Genomic DNA, 18,455 nt, shown 5'->3' on the forward strand with positions numbered 1-18,455 from the left:
AAATCTAGGGTTTACTCAATATTGATCCAGTTTTTTTTTTGTTGTGTAAAGCGTATGGAAGACCTGCATGTGATGAATACCTTGTTATGGGGGTCAAAACCATTAGAGACGAGGATGCAGATGGAGCCTTGAACTTTAGAAGAAGTACAGAGCAGATGTGAAAGGCAGTTAACCCATGAAACACCTCCAGCAGGGCCTTTGGTTCTGTCCAATATGCCCACTCTCTCATTTCCCTGTGCTACCTGCTGAGAGATAAAATGGTAATTTCAATAGGATTACAAACAGGGCACCCAGTTCTCATTTTGCATGTTGGGCCAATATTGGAATAAATAAGTGGTAAGAATATGTGGATTAAAAAGCTTCTTTTGCCTTTATTTAATTAGTGATTGCTAAATATACTAGGTACTTTGTTTTGCATAATGGTGCCCTTTGGTATTTGTTAGGTAATTAAATACACTGAATCAATGAATGTGACTGATTATATTTAAGAAAGATCTTGTTAGAACAGATGATATTTTACATTTAATGAAATAGAGATCTTGATTATAATCTCTTTCCACAAAATCTTTTTCTGCCGAGGAGCATTTAATAAAAAAATGACATTTTGGTGTAGATGATGCATTATAACAAACACACCAAATTAGGCTATTGCCTGCTTTTACCATTGCAGGCTGATATATTTTGATAAAAGAGCATAAACCGAACTAAAGTGACTGTTGGCAGCGATATCAAAAAAAGCATCAGGTCCTGCTCTTTTCAACCGGTTCAGTAGACATTCCAAGGCAATAAATTCTAAGCATATGCAGCGGAAATATATTCTAGTTTGTAGAAATCATCTGTGATACATTTGAAATCGCTCACCATTTTACTTTTCTTATTTGTTTTAATCTTGTAGGAAATCTTTGTATTAATCACAAATGAGGAACTATTGCAAATGCACTGCAAATGTACACACTGCCACCATGTGGAATCCTGGCTAAACAATTTACATTAGTAGATATGTCCTGTTCATAATGTTAGAGCAGGTTAACTGTCATTTTAAATGAGTCTCTTTGTAGAAGAACATGTATAGAAAGGAAAAAAGTTAAAAGATACTGTACATGGGTATAGCACCTAAGCATTGAAAGTGTGAACACATCATTTATAGATGCAAGCCGTGCACATAATTGTTGTTCAGCAAAGGTGTGAAATAATATCTATCAATATGCTATAATAACTACTCATAGAGCTACTCAGTACAGGACTCATAGGCTAATGGCATACGGTGAATACATACAACAAACACATACGTAAATTCCAAGTATGAATTACCTCAAATACATACAGTTTATGAAACTGGTACAGCAGGCTATTTTAATGTCCTATGTAGTAAGTTACTACTCCAAGTGAGTGTATCTTATTTCAGAAAAAAAAGAAGCGAAATGTTTTGCTGCATTATTTTACCATTTTAGATCAATTTTTCCCAATATTTACTAATATTCTGACATGCTGACATGCACCTTAAGGCTTTTTTGCAGGTTTTTTAACATTTCAAAAGTTTTTGCCTGCATGCCGAATGCATTAACCATTACACCCAAGGGGGGATTGTTTCCAGTTCTGCATTATTGTATTGCAAAATAATTATTAAAACCTTTTTAACTTCTAACTACTTTATTACTCACTTTAAAGTATGAAATACATTATATATGAAATGTACATATAAAATTAAATACAGGTATAAGACCTGTTATCCAGAATGCTCGGGACCTGGGGCTTTCCGGATAAGGGGACTTTCCGTAATTTGGATCTCCATACCTTAAGTCTACTAAAAAAAATCATTTAAACATCATTTAAACCCAATAGGGTTGTTTTGCCTCCAATAAGGATTAATTATATCTTAGTTGGGATCAAGTAGAAGATTCTGTTTTATTATTACAGAGAAAAAGGAAATCATTTATAAAAATTAGAATTATTTGCTTATAATGGAGTCAGTGGGAGATGGCCTTTCGGAACTCTGAACTTTATGGATAACGGGTTTCCGGATAAGGGATCCTATACCTGTATATATGAAATATAAAATATTTTTCATTTTAGTCAAGCTGTAAAACAAATATAAAAAAATATTGATATATTCTGCAAAAAGAGGGTTTTTTTTTGCATAAGGTGACATCACATGAAATGTGCTAAGAGTAGGGTAAAGATTCTAATGCTAGTAAATACCCCCCCCCACACACACACACAGACACACCCACAGTTTGAATATGTGACAATGTTTACACACTTTATGCAAAAGGAACAAATATTTAGAATAAATGTACAGTCACCTTAGAGTTAAAACAATAATTCTCTCCATCTGGAATGAATTATACAGTAGACACTGTCGCTACCACTTAGGCCCTGTCATGTTAAAGAGTCCATCCAGTTATTTTATTCAAGGAAGCAAGATATGTGCAAAGAAGCAAAATATGTGCAAATGGAATCCCAACGTATTGATTTCAAAGTAGCCAAGAACCTCTTGGCAATTAAATCACATTTTACATCCATTAAAATCTCTTTCTACTTATACTGAAAATATATGTCCATGAAATGTATTAAAATCTAATTGCAAATAAAAATAAAGTTGAAAAATATACTTATTTTCTTTCTTAGAACCAATTCATATACAAATAGAATTTAATAGACTAATGTCACAGATTGATGAAATCTCATAAATTGGTATGGTACATTGCATGGTACATTGGTCACAAAAGCTGAACATCCATGGAGAAATGATACAATATAGGATACTCAGGGGGTGCTTTGTGAGAGGTTTGCAGTTGTGCTTGAGACAATTGGCAGCTTAGACATGATTAACAAGTAGACTGCAAGTTGAGTGTTGAACTCCTTCAAAGAATCTTCTTCAAAAATTAAGATTAGAGAAATGAAAAATGTAAATTATAAAAGCACTTTAAAGGGCTTTCAATATAGATATGGGTGTTTTAAGACAAAATGAGCTACAGAATAAACGTGTACTGGCATCCTAGGTTAACAAGAAAAGAAGGGGCAGAAATATTTCTAGCTAATAGGACTAGGATGAGACAGTGAAAGATGGTGAAAATGACATTAGAAAAAATGTACTGATGGGTTGAGTATAGAAGCTATTGTGCTTGAAATGCAAAGGGGGGAAAGAGCGATAAGTATATATTTCATGACATATTTTGGTTGATTGTGAAAAGAGGAAAAATAAAACATTAAAGTAAAACCTGATCATATGAGGTTTGTTTTGAAAGGTTCTGTTTGGTGCTATCGGAATGTGAACTGAAATACTGTTTGTAATGAATGCGTAGTATATTAAATACTCAGTATTAAATGCTGGTAAATGGAGGTGGTGCCAGGGCTAAAATGTTTTAGAGGAACAGGTAAAACCTATGGAGTAAGCTAGGTGAAAGAGCCAATAAGTATTTCAAAAGGTTCACAATATACTATTTTTTTTTTTTTTTTAGAAATGACTTGGTAAAAATCTTTTAATTACCAAACCAGTTTTAAAATGTGTTACTCAAACATGGATTTAAGAGAGATGAAATATTTCTTGAGGGTTCAACACAATGGTTTGCTCCTTGGCAAAAGACCTTAAGACCTACATATACTATGTCCTAAATAATTTCTTGTTTGAGAATTATGCTCATGTTATTATGCTCATTATACTCATGTTCCCCCTGCTACACAGCAAACATAATAAACAACTGAGCATGCTTGTAAATAACTACTTGCATTATGAGCACCTGAGATAAGTGCAGGTAATGGGCAACATTAACAGGCAAAGAAGCACCCCTGGCCCTTACAGTATAAATAACTGCATAGCAGATTTTGGAACCAATAATGTGTTAGAGCCTGTTCTCAGATTGTTAACATTAAGTTAGGTGACTAATTGTAACAAGTTCCCTTTTCGTAAATATGTGTTTGTGATAAATGCATACTTTGTGCACAAAAAAAAGCTAATGACACACCTTGAGCTTAAGTAAGAAAAAAAATCACAATTTAAGCTGAAACTGTGGTAGGAAGTGGATCACAGAACCCAATTATAATTGTTTACTACTGCATTTGCTAAATCAAATATCTAACTATTCCTGAGTCCAGTCAATGTTATAAGATTAGTTCCAGGAATAAATAAACATTTTTATCCTTGAATTCTGAACTCAGCCTACCCAGAAGTGGTCAAGATATACCCTTTGTTTCAATATCAATGTCATCTTTCACCAGTGATGGATGGTTTGGAAAAACACAATCTGATTACTTAATGCCAGGTGAGATATGATGGATAGCTGCATTAAATGGGAAGTAGTATGATACTTTGTCATAAAGTTGGTGCATCAGCTGTCTTGTGGAGTATGTTCTCAAAAATTGTAAAAATAATAAACTTGTTGAAAAAAAACCACGTCCTGCATATTTAAATGTTATATATTCTCAGGGAGATATATTAGTCATAATGACCTCTTTGTGATTTCACTTACTGCTGCTGTGTGATCCAGCTATTGCCACATGCACCTTCAAAAATAAGGACAATAACAATACAATTACATGTGGTGTGAATGTGCAGGCTATCTACGAAATACTAATTCTGGGATGTACTACAGAATGTTTGAATCTGGACAGGGTTAATATACATGCTAGTAATATATATTCATACACTCGCATCAGTTAATACCTTCAACATCATGTTTCATCTCCAAAAACATAAAACTCAATGCGCTGTTACTCAGGATGCAATAGACTTCCATCATTAACTTGGCACACAGAGGAGTAATAGAAAATTACAACAAACAGCATCAAACTGAATGGTACTGGTTTAATTACAAAGTCAAGTTAATAAAATGATCATTTCTGTATGTTTATAAACTGTGACATCAAATATTGCTGTTTTTTTACCATATATAGTATCATGTTCTTTATATGTTAAATTCTTCTAATTTTACTGACACGTAAAACAATCGAATTTAAGGTGAGACACGTATGAGCTCAAAATATATTTTCTGCATTTGCATTTATAATGAACCTTTTTTGTGGCTCCAAATTAGAGACAGCTGTGAAAGAGCATTTAGAATAGCTCAACTGTAAACAGTTATCTCTCTGCATTCTTTACAATGCAGTATAAGAACAAAAAATGATTGATAGCAAAATATACAGATTGTTAAACCTGAGTTATCAGATTCCCAAAAGAAAATCAAATTGCGCAAACTAAAAAAAGTACAAAACTGTGTAAACAAGTGTTCTTTTCTTTCTGTATAGTAATGAGAACAGGACTTAAATTGAAGCAGTCGAAGCTTCTAAAGCTGTAATACCAGTATTCAGTAGGTTAGCACTACTCATAGAGGGTCTGTGCAGTATTTTACATTCTGTTGATACAGCGGGTAGCTTGCTCCTGCTGCTGGTACCACTCGGACTACTGGGATGCAGATACATAAAAGATACGTCCATACCATAAGGCAGAACGAGTTAAAACAGCCCTCTATTTCAACTGTACTAGGATTGTGGGCAATTCTAATGTAGGTCCTATTCTGAGTACTTGTTTCATTGCAGCAGTGCTTCACTATTGGGGACAAGATTATAGGGTTTCTCTTTCTCTTTTTTTCTAAAAATATAACATTTAACTTGGTAACCAGTTTGGATTTTCAGCCGATGAACTTAGTCTTCCTAAAAGCATTTTGGTATAATATGAAAAGTAAGTTTAGACTTTACAATTAAAGTCTGTCTTTGTACTGCCAAAATATTTTCTTTTAATTCACAATATAAAAATATTTTAGATATTAAAAAAAAAGCTTGATACAGTCCTTGTACCCTAAAATAATAAGAGCCTTTAAGATTGTTACAATATATATTACTTCAGGGAACAGATCCCTGCAATGAATATGTATTTATTATAGATTTTCAATGGTTATTATTTCAGAAAGAACATAATTATACTTTATTGTGCAAATTTTCGAATTAGCAATATGAATTGCTTATCAAAAAGAAAAGTATTATGTGACTATCAAAATACAATACACTGTTGTCAGGTACCAGACTAAAAATTATTGATTCCAAATACAAGCTCATACTGTTAAGCTACCATAAGAAAAAAAAACTTAACCGGGACACGTTCTGTAAATTTACAAAAATATATACAAATGATATAGTCAGTATGTTTCAATCCAACACCAAAAATCTAGAAATCAGCAGGCAATCCAGTTGGGAACATGTTTTGCTCTAATGATGCTTTGTCACATCTTATAAAAGGCAAGTACGCACGACATTCTAGTTACAAAATGTCAGTGTTTTGTCGGAAGCAAGAAGTTCTAATTAGTTCTTCTAACTATGGTGAAGCTATAAGGACAATGAGGTAGGCAGTAGGATTTATAGTTATAAAGATTCTGGGGGCATGGGCACATTTCCAGCATTTAAGACTATAGGGGCTTGAACTGGTAGTGACAGAAATAAAACTGTTTACTCTGCTTGCGATCATTAGGCTTGTAACTGCTGGGAGACGACAGGCACAAGGTGCCTTGTAACAATAGAAAGTATAGCTATGAAATGTGTTATCTGTATAAAGAATCAATCTAAAAGTGATTAATGATTTCACAAGCAGCATCACCAGCACCAAAGAATATATACTGAAAAAACATAAAATTACTATAGCTAAAAAAAGTGGCTTAGTGATGCCTCATGGAGCAAGCGGCCAGAAGAACACATGCCACATTATCAAACATGATTAGAAAACAGTTCTGGTCACACAAACCTAAGTACCTGTGTGCAATAACAGGCCCCAGTTCTCCAAAACTTGCAAAAACCTGTCATATGAGGTAACCTATAGTCACCTCAGGTCTCAGTTCTGTCTTTTATATACTGTACTGTCAATCATACTAACTATATTAGAAGGCTATTTGATAACCTTCTGGTATGCTCTTGTCCAGCAACTTAAAAAAAAGCTGCATTATCATCACATACAGCATAACATCACATAGAGCCTGCACTCTGGTTGGGGAAAACAATACTATTTTTGTAAGAAAATGTCACTGGCAAATGCTATGCTGCCCACACTGGGAGGGAGCTACAGTACCAGTGCAGCTGACTATAGTGGGGAACACATATGTGCATAATGAGTGCAATTGACATGAGTAAACATGTTTTAACAGCAACGATTCCTATTAACTTCAATACAAGATCAATATGAGGTTTTGATGTCTGTGCTAGTGACAATTTAGCGTGGGTGACAAAACCTATTTGCGCGATTATTCTTAGAAATTCGACTAATAATTGAGTGAGCAATAGGTTAATAGTTAATAGTTAGGGGCTGCAGAAATCTAAATATGAAATAATTAGGAGGAAACTAGTATTTCTGGGAGAAAATGGTCTAAAATAAAGGAATTTAAAGTTTAGTTTAGTGCATTTGGTTGAAAAGAGATTTTTAAAATTAGAGATAATTCTTTTTAGTGGAGGTGAAGATGTGAGAATCCGCAGTATAAGACTGCACATAAACTGTATACGAGCAAAGCAAAGTACATAACTTTGTAATGTTGGCATGTTAAAACACTGTACAAAATGAATACTGAGTACAATTAAAACTATTATTGTCAAAAAATCTAAATTTGACCAAAATGTAATAGAAAACCACTGAAGAATGTAAACCCAATTATTTTACAGAATGTTTACTTATAGCTAAACCAATCAGACTAAATTGCTTTTCCAATTAAACAAAATTAAATAGAATACGTGAAGTGTGTTAAACTTTTTCTGCTATTTAGCATAGTTTTGCTCAGCTTTAATTTTCTTATTTTTCTGATAATGGGCTATGACTCATAATCCAATTATTGCACTACAACGCATGAACAATGATTTTTTTGGCTACCGTCAAGCTTTCCAAACTCATTGTTTAAAGAGAGATATTTATGACCTATTTTAAGTAGTGTGAATGAGTGAATGTGTCTGTATGTGTGATATTTTTTATGAGACATTTATAACAAAAATTGTCCTTAACATTGAGTCTCTTGCCCGTAACCTGATCATTCAAACTGTTATATATGATAAGGCAGCATAAAAAAATAACGGTCTTAAGTCAAACTAGATGCTTTCCCATCTTTTCACTTCTGAATTGCAGTAATATTGGGCTTGGTTCTGCTCTGTCTCTTTCCAATCAATTCAATAAGAAACTATGTCAATAAATATTGAGACTTAAAGAAAAGTGCTTTGTCAAGACATTCAATGACTCTGAAATGCAGAGCAGTGCTGCTATCAAGTTTAATTTTAAGGTAAACTCTCCAAATACAATACCAGTGTTCTCCCAGGACTTAATATGTTCTATTTTTCTTGAAAATTACAATTTTGCATCTTATAATAGTTGCACCCTTTAGCAGAGGTGGAAGGATGCTGCCCACTTCTCCAGATACACACAGCCAGCATCCTGGCTTCCATGACTGTGAAAGGGTACAGCAGCCTTGATTCCAAAGCCACTTTACTGCTGCAAATAGAGACTTTATTGTTATAATTATAATTACTACAACATGAATAAGTGACGGCTTCCTTTCCAGTTTTTACAATAATTGTCTGACATTCCATATTTACAACCATGAGTGCTTCTCCACACAAAGGGGCACATTTACTAACCCACGAACGGGCCGAATGCGTCCGATTGCGTTTTTTCGTAATGATCGGTAATTTTGCGTTTTTTTTCGTATTTTTTGCGATTTTTTCGGCGTCTTTACGATTTTTGCGTAAAAACGCGATTTTTTTTGGCGTCTTTACGATTTTTGCGTAAAAACGCGAGTTTTTCGGCGTCTTTACGATTTTGCGTAAAAACGCGAGTTTTTCGTAGCCATTACGAAAGTTGCGCAAAGTCGCGATTTTTCCGTAGCGTTAAAACTTGCGCGAAACGTCGCGCCTTTTAAGTTTTAACGCTACGAAAAAGGCGCACCTTTGCGCGCAAGTGTTAACGCTACGAAAAAATCGCGACTTTGCGCAACTTTCGTAATGGCTACGAAAAACTCGCGTTTTTACGCAAAAATCGTAAAGACGCCGAAAAAATTGCGTTTTTACGCAAAAATCGTAAAGACGCCGAAAAAATCGCAAAAAATACGAAAAAGTCGCAATATGTTAGTTTCCAATCGGAATTTTTACAATTCGGATTCGAAATCGTGTCTTAGTAAATCAGCCCCAAGGTGTATTCAGAGCCCTATACTGTCCCTATACTACAATTTATTTTTCAAACTATAGCTACTAGACAGGCACACACTTGTTATCACTTAACATCCTTGGGAACAGCTCCTTAAAAAAGGAACACATAGAGACAGATTTATTAGCTGGAAAAACTGCATCAAATTGTTTTTTGTTTTTTTTTGCTTGACTGTACTTTGTATGTGATATTGGGTTTTTTTTGTCACATTTTTTTCTATAGAAAAATCTGACAAAATACATGTCTTAGAAAGGAGGAAAAAGTACCCGATTGCAACAAAAACATGAAAAAAGATGAAAATTACAAATACAATTTGTATTTCCATGTATTTATGCAGCAAATGCAATCTCAAAAACAATCAAAGCAGCCTAAATTACTGAAAAACTTTATTAAATAAAAATGAAAACCAATTAAATTGTCTCACAATGTTAATATCTACACCATACTAAAAGTTAATTTAAAGAAAAATCACCCCTTTGAACTAGAATGAAAGATTCTGTTCCCATGCACTTCTGAAGAAACTTGACAGCTTTTAGTTGGCAAGTTTTTTTCATCCAATTTTCTATTTTTAAATGAATTGTGGCTACTCAAGTTCAGAAAAATTATATTTAGGTATATGTACACTTGCAACTTTTCGCAACTGGAGACCTGACAAATGAAGCTCAGCAAAGGAAGGTCCAAATTATAAATGAAAGAATCATGGATTGTAAGTAAGTATGAGTGAATTTTTGCACCTTATACAGATTTGCAGCGAAATTTGCATATTTGCGATAGTTGAACATTTTTGCAAACTGTTGGAATTCTGGCATACGTTTTGTTTTGCAAGGATATAAAATCATGTTTTTTGGCAATGGAAAAAAACTGCCCTTGACTCCACTGCATTTACCTCAAGAAAAAACACACCCATGCATTTGAAGCGAAAATAATGCGAGAAATAACTTGTTTTATTGTCATGTCCTTTGCTTGTAGAAGAAGGTAATTAAATAGCAATTACCCAATAACTTTATAAGAAATCTAAATACAAACAGGCAAAATTCATGAGGCAAAGCAGAGAGTCTGGCATATGATGTCATGTTCAAAGGAAGTTTCTAAAGGCTTTAGAGAAGGGTTTCTGAAGCCCACCTGTCTGGTCACACAATCACTTATAAGTTTCTGGGCCTCAGTCAAACCACGAAGATGGTCACACCCATCTAATGTAGAAAAGTTGGAATACTAAAAAGCGCCAATAAAGCGAAAAAATCTCCATGAGCAAGCCATAAAATCCTTAGCAAACTCAAAAATGATTCTGTAACAGCATCCAGCTCATTTGTGTCATGCCAAATGACAATAATTTGCAAATTTACCAATGTATAAAAATTTTTTACTGTTATCAATTGCTTATTGCTAGGTACATATTCTATCTAAGCAAACGTGTCTATTTAGTTAGACATGTTCCAAGTAAATAAAATTGATGTTAAGTGTGATGGCTGCTGGCATTTTATCACACTTGTACTGGAAATCATTATTCTAAGATAGACCAACACAGACAATGCTTATAACGTATATAAGACATTTTTTTCTCCTTATAGGTAAGTAGGTTTATGTTTGATTATAATACTGTACATATTCAAGAACAAATTAAAGCATTACAGAATAATTCCCTACTAGCAAATGAATACATAATCTAATGACTTTGTTCTCCTCATTAATAACTGCTGGAATCCTAACTGGTCTATTTAATCCCTTGAATATTACTGTTTTACCCAATGCACCATTTTCTTGTTGTTCTTTGTTCTCCAAAACCATTGGCAATCAAGAATTTTCACCTACTGGTTGTAATTTGCTGGCGAGGTTGGTGGAACTAGTAGGAGATCAGGAATACTGTGTTAGATCAGCAGCTGATAACAAAAGAAAAACACTCTGATTACTCTTAACAGTTCAATAATGTCTTCTTTAGAAATACTTCAAAGAGAGAGAAAACTGTATGATTTCCTACCAAAGCCCAAATCACTTGTAAGGCAGAGGCGATTTGATAAAAGAAGATTTATCAGTTGTAAAATCAAATTATTTCTTAAGTCTTTGTAAAAATCATAGTTACGTAAGATTTATGAAATTAAATACTTCTTCTTCAAGAAGTGCTCGTGGTTACTAAAGGTCCAAACAAGTGTGTGTATTTGCCAGAATCTGACAAATCTCCCACACATATATACACTGTAGCCTAGATATAGGAGGCATACTGATATTTGATATACATATGAATTACTTGCTAAATGATAATTTAGTTCCTCATGTCTAAAGGGCTGGACTCGCGCTTTGTTCTTCTCTGTGTAAAAAAATAATATTCCCCGCTATTTGTTTTTGTCACCCATAACCACCAGTCTTTTTTCATAGTTTCATCGTTCCATTTCTTTTACCAGCTGCACCAAAAACGACACTTTTTACTGATGGGTCGAATTTTTCGCCAGGCATGGATTCGCAGCAAACTTCTGCATTTCACAACTGGCGGATTTTTTTGTGAAAAGGGCAACAAAATTCATCGTGCAACAAAAAAAATGGATGTGTGCACCAAAAAAATGACACACGTCCAAAAATTTTGTTGCATGCGTCATTTTTGTTGACGCGTGTGCCAAATAAATGACATGCACAACAATTTTTGACATGCAACAATTTTTTTGCTGCGTTACATTTTGGCGTTTTGCTCATTTTTTGCCATTTCGTGAATCTTTTGAAATATTTGTGAAGCAAAACGGGACAAATTCACTCATCACTAGTCCTGAAAATATTTGCAAAGCTGACAGATAGCAAGAGGCTGAAAAATATATCAAAGCAGTAGTTGAATGTACATATTTTTGTTGATGTTCCTAATAGAGCTGGGAGCTTGCATTTGGAGCTTACATTTGAATAGTAAAAATTATAATTCTCTGTTATATGATCTACCACTATAAATTTTAATGCTCAGAATTTTAACCCTATCCTATTTAAATCTAAAACATAAACAAACTAAATCCAATTCTACAATTATTCTTTATCAATCATACAGCATGGTAATTTTAAAATACAAATCTCCTCATCTCTAGCAACAGCAATGCATTTTTTTGTCTACACATATTCTTGAAATCTAATTTGAATGAAATTATTATTTATTTCATTTTAGTTTTTTTTTATGTTAGAAAATAACTTCTCTGAACTGTGAACTGAAGAATGACCTTTGAACAGTTTCTTCGGTACAGTGTAAAAATGTTTAATTCATTAGACTCTATTAAAGATAGTTTTTTTCCTGTTAAAATGAGTTTGTTTAATGCTTCACAGTTTGAATTTTGTCTGCTTGGGAAGCTCAACAAGTTGCTCTACAGGCTTCTCTTAGGAGGGCTAAATAGAACAGATTGATCTATTTTTTATTCTGAGTTTCTCAGCATAATTGACACAGAGGATTTATGGTGCATTTGGTAACTCCCTAACTCACACAGTAACTTTTCTACAGAATAACATCAGAACACTCTGTCCTTGAAAACTTAAAATTTTATCTTAATATAGAATAGCAATGGCAATTTAAAGCCTCCCAGGTAAAATCTTCAAAGACTAAGTTGTTGCTGATAAAAATGGATAAAAGTCGATAGTTTAGACCACTCAATTGCTTTTAAGATTTCCATCAAATACATCTCAGCAGTTGAAACTGACTAGAGAGGCTTCCCAACAGAGTTAAAAATCATAAAACATTGACAAAAGTGCCTTTGTTTCTTTTCAGCAAACAGGCTATGGACAAGCCTAGAAAATAAGGGCTGCATATTTTCTTACAGCAAAGCTAGATATAATATGATATTATATAAATATATTTAATATGGGTTTTAACAAATTATTGTATTTCTGTTGCTAAATGTTAAAGCAAGTATTTACTTTTTATAAGATAATACTGTTAACATTTTTTATAGTATTATAACAAACCTAATTTTGATACCTTTGATATAAAGTATAAATCAGTGTCAGCAAAATCAACACATACATAAAATTTCATTTTGGAGTCTTCTGACAGTCTATCATAAGGAGGACCTTTTAATAGGGAAAATAAAACAATACCTAGAGCCTTAATATGGCAAATCAACAGGCACTAGATATGTCTAGAGAACTGTTGTACCACTGTATACTTAACATGTGCTGAAACATATACTTTCCAAGGAAATTGGAAAGCTGATTTGACAAATTTTCCCCTATATTGTGCTTAACAGAAGTTGGAGTTAGTGAGCGGTGCCTGTTTAGGTTCATTAAAATTGGGCTATTTTGTAAGAACTGACAATATACTAAGCTGGCCCCTTCACAGTGTAAGAAGTTGGCTAAGGGAAAAAAAAATTCTAATGTGCTTTGAAAAGAACACCATGCAGCTTTCTAGTGAACTATGAGGCCTTGACCTAAGTAAACTAACTAGGAAGGTATAGGTTTAGTAGAGGCTTATTGGATAGGAGATACAAGAGCAACAGTGAATCTTAGACATAGTAGTTGGATGTTCACTCATACTATCTTATCCAGGTATGGGACCTGTTAACCAGAATGCTCGGGACCCGGGGTTTGCCGTATAAGAGATCTTTCCATAATTTGGATCTCCATAATTTAAGTCTGCTAAAGATCATTTAAATATTGAATAAACCCAATAGGCTTGTTTTCCCTCCAATAAGGATTAATTATATCTTAGTTAGGATCAAGTACAAGGTACTGTTTCATTATTAAAGAAAAAAGGAAATCATTTTTAAAGATTAGAATTATTTGTTTATAATGGAGTCTATGGGAGATGATCGGAAATGTCACGAAAATGCTTATGAAAAATCATAATAGTCACGATAATATCGCAATGGCGTTCCAAAAGTCACAAGATTTTCGTATCTGAACAATCGTAAATGGCGGGAAAACCTTTCTGACTTTGAACCTTCAGTGCATGATTTTGGAAGCCTCCCATAGGACTCAATGGCACTCTGCAGCTCCGACCTGGCCCAAGGAAAGTCACGATACTGAAGCTTGAATGAATCCGAAACTTTCTTGCTTGTTGCGACAAATACGATTTTGTCACGTAAATTTTGCCGCAAAGTACAAAAAGTTGCACAAATTAACCAAAAAATTGCAGAAAATACGCACAATTCTATAAATTAGAAAAAACACAAATATTCTGTATTCGGACTCAATCACACTTTGATAAATGTGCCCCTTTGTGTTGGTAAATGTTCAAAAAATCTTTACCGTATCCCTAAGGCTGATGCCACACGTGGCGTTTTTACGCTGCGTTTTTTCTCAGCCTAAAAACGCTGCACAAGCCACACATGGCGTTTTTCAGCCTAGAACTGGTGACGTAAGCAAATCCCGTTGCCATGGTGCTAATAGTGCGAAATAGCAAAAAACGCCGCGTATTTCCGCTAGGTCTGGCAGCTGCCTTTGCATATCCATAGGAATAGCTTGCTTTGTAAGTACTGGCGTATTTCAGCCAACGCTTGAAAAATCCGTGCTTAGGCGTTTTCTAGCGTATTTCCGCTTTGTGTGGTTTGCTGCGCGTCTTTTCAAGCTATTTCTATGGATGATGATATCAGGCGTTTTTCAGCCGCCGAGAGAATTAGAAAATACGCAGCGTAAAAACGCCACGTGTGGCATCAGCCTAAGAAAAGGATCCTAGGATACTATTATGGAAGACATTTTACAGTGTTTTAGTTACCATGTCCCAGTATCTTCTTGCTTATTTGCATACCCACCACAAATGGAAAAACATTCCTATATTTTCTCAATTTCTATTGAACTAGGAAAGACAGAGTAGGGGTAGATTCAAAACAATTGTTTAGGGGGTCACATACCACTTGAATGTAATTTTTGGAGCTCTCTCTTTTGTGGATGATTATATTCAAGTATCTGGATATCTGTTAACCAAGCACTTAAAAATAAACTATCTTCTGACAACAAATGTCTTATTTTTTTATAAGAAAGCTTTAATCAGGGGCAGGCCAATCTGTCCATGGACCCTTCTGGCCAGCCACCTTTCCTCCTCCCACCCTCTACTCCCACATGCGCAAAAGAACACATCCCATGTCATGGGGGGAGCAAAGAGTGTCAAGCGAAGGGGGGCAAGAGAGCGCAGAGTAGGGGTAGGCAAAAGAGGTACCTGCCTAGCACCCTGTCATCATTGTACCTAGGCAGGTGCTTCTTCTGCCTTCTTTGTGCACATTCTAGAGTTTAATATTATAAATCCTAGTGTGTTGGAGTGCAAAAAAGGGCATAACTTAGATATAATATTATGACTAATAGTATGTAGTAAGGACACCTGTGCAAAAGGGCTTTTCATTTCATTTTTCATTTCTTAGTGGTAGATTATAAAACATATTTCTAGACAAACTAAAATTAAATGATGCAAGCAATGCAAAATATGGTAATAAAATGAAACTTTTCTTAAGGATTTGGGGCACAAAAGATACTTAACTGGCAAATAAAGTTTTCTGCTGTGACACATATATATGAATATAAATGGGAGTTTTGATTATCTAATCAGCAATGCTCTGTTAATATTTTTTGGGAAAAAAAAAGCATTCTGAAAAAAATTCCAGCGGGGCCACTCCAGCAGAATATTATGCACCCATCCATTCCAACTGTGACTTCTTGATAGGATTTCAAATACCCTAAAGGAGTTTAACAACATGGAACCAGTCACCAGATGGTCATTTGCGCTACAGTCCTACAGCTGGGGCCCACACTGCACAGCTGGCCTCACTATCTGAATGATAATAATCTAGTTGCAACTATGTCATATGGAGAAATATGTGTACGCTGTGGGTAATGAAGACTTCACCACGCAATCCTTTACAGTTAATGCACACAATATACACTGCTGATTCATAGCCTTAATATTTTTTCCAGGCAATTGATCTTGGCTGGCTTAGGTACTATACGTAGTAAAACCAATGCCATGTAAATCTGACATCTCTCTGGGCTAATGGTCCTTCTGGGTAATTATCGTTGTCGGCTTGCTTTTCAAACAGAAAAATACAGTACACTTGAGCTTCTGTTTTGGAGCTTGATCATTTTTTAATTGGTCATTATGAATATGTTTCAAACAAGGAAGGCAAGCTTGAAAAAGTCATTTGATATAAAAGTTACGTAGGCTTAAAATTTTAAAAATTAAATTTGGACATTTTTTTTCAGGTAACATATAATAACGAATTTTAAAGAAACAGTTCCACTTTAGGGATTTGGTAAGGGTTTTAAGCATCACATTCAAAATTCTAGTAGCTTTTTGTATTTACAATAATGACTAAATGTATCACTAGCCAGTAAGCCCATCTAAATATGGATCTAAAGGGAGTTATAAGGGAAGATAAGCATTATTGCATTCAGTACATTATGGAATTGGGTTTGGGAATGAATAAAATTAAAAGTGTATATCATTCCAGGATAAGCGGTTTTATTATTGTTGTAATTTTAATTATTTATATATTTGTTGGGGGGTGCTCATGTAGTATGGCATAACAACTGAAAAACCTTTATTTCCTGATTGGTACTAATAATTATTTTACATCCCTGCCAAAAAGTGACTAGCTTCTGACTAGTAGGCTAAAATGATACCATTGCTTTATGTAGACAGCCTTTATTAAAAGTTCATGGTCATGTGCCCTGACTCATCAAAAATAATATATTTTATAATTGTCCAATCCTATCGACATCTCCTCCTAGCCCGACTCCAGAAGTCCAAAGTCAATTGTTTCCCTGTACAGAAGGAAGGCCAGGAAGAGATGTCGATCGTCGCATAGTCGGTTCTGCATCTTCTGGATTGCCGCATTTGAAATGACCGGATGCAACGTTTTACGAGGTATTTTCTAATAAAGAATTCAGAATAATAAACGCTGGGAAGCATAGGGCAATTATTGGAGCAGGGTAGAACAGATTTTTTACTTAAAAAATTTTAGTGTTACTTTTCCTTTAACATGATTTATGCTACTTTGCCTGTGGACTGTGAGTATCGATACCCTGCTTTGCATTGTCTTGGACAATAAATCAGTTCTGTTTAAGTTTGCTGCAAGAACCTTTAGTTGTTATACCTCCCCTTGACCCTTTTACAAACTGAAGGCTCATCCTGTGTGTTAGAATCCAATGTAGCCATTCTAGCTGGACATAGTCTTTTTCACTGGCACTAAATCAGTTTCACATTAGTAAAACCTATAAGCTGATATGAATTACCACTGCGAAGCCTTCTGATATAGTGGAGTATCTACAGAGGGCCAGACCCACAAGGTGCCTGGGAAACAGGTGGCCCTTCAAGGGGAGTTGCAGATGAAAAATTCAGTGGTTAAAAAGATCACCAGCACTCCTGGCCTCTTCTGTTTATAGAACCTGGGGTACGGCCTGAGGGAATGGCACCCCCTAGCATTCAATATATTAAAGAATAAAGCAGGCACAACAGGTCTTCATGTAGGGGCATTTACCCTGCTTGTTTATTTCAAAAAGGTAATGTTTCTGGGACACGTGTCCATCATGTCTAATAAAGCGGTGTGTCCCCAAAATGTCATGCTTTAGAAATAAACACGCAGGGTTAATCCCGCTGCATGAAGACCTGTTGTGCCAGCTTTTTTCTTCAGTTTACTGGGTTGCAGGTGAAGCAACGATTCTGAGCGTGTTATGGGTCACCTGTGATTTTATGCAGAGGTGGTGTACAAAAATAACATTTTGCAGGGGAGCCCGGACCCCTGAAAATATATCTACTTCTCTAATAATAAGCTGCTTAAAGGCTAAAATTTAGGGAAAGGAGGGGTTTGTTTGTTTGTTTAAATGGAGATTAGGAACTCTAAACAATTTACTCTGTCTATAAAGTGAAAGGGTAATGTCCAACTAAACATGTGGGCACCGGGAATAACCACGGTGGGCCCCAACCAGTCCAGAACCGCATCCTGCCAGGGACTTGGGCTGAGGGATACATTTGCAGAGCCCCTAGTGTTGCAGAAGGTCTTTAAAGCTAGTAGGAGGGGGGCCCTAGGGTGGCAGCACCAGGTGAGCCCTGCCCATCCCAGCCTTAAGGTGGCCATACACGGGCCGACTATAGCTGCCGATATCGGATATTCGGCAGCTAATCGGCCCGTGTATGGGCAGGGCAGAGTGGCCTGGCCGACCGATATCTGGCCTGAAATTGGCCAGATCTCAATCGGCCAGGTTAGAAAATCCGGTCGGATCGGGGACCGCATCGGCTCGTTGATGCGGTCCCCGATCCGACTGCCCCATTGCCGCCCACATAATCCGATCGTTTGGCCCCATGGCCAAACGATCGGATTATTTTTTTTTTACCTAAATGCTCCGCGTTATCGCC

Source organism: Xenopus tropicalis, chromosome 1, assembly GCF_000004195.4.
Source record: "Xenopus tropicalis strain Nigerian chromosome 1, UCB_Xtro_10.0, whole genome shotgun sequence".
Lineage (NCBI taxonomy): Eukaryota > Metazoa > Chordata > Amphibia > Anura > Pipidae > Xenopus > Xenopus tropicalis.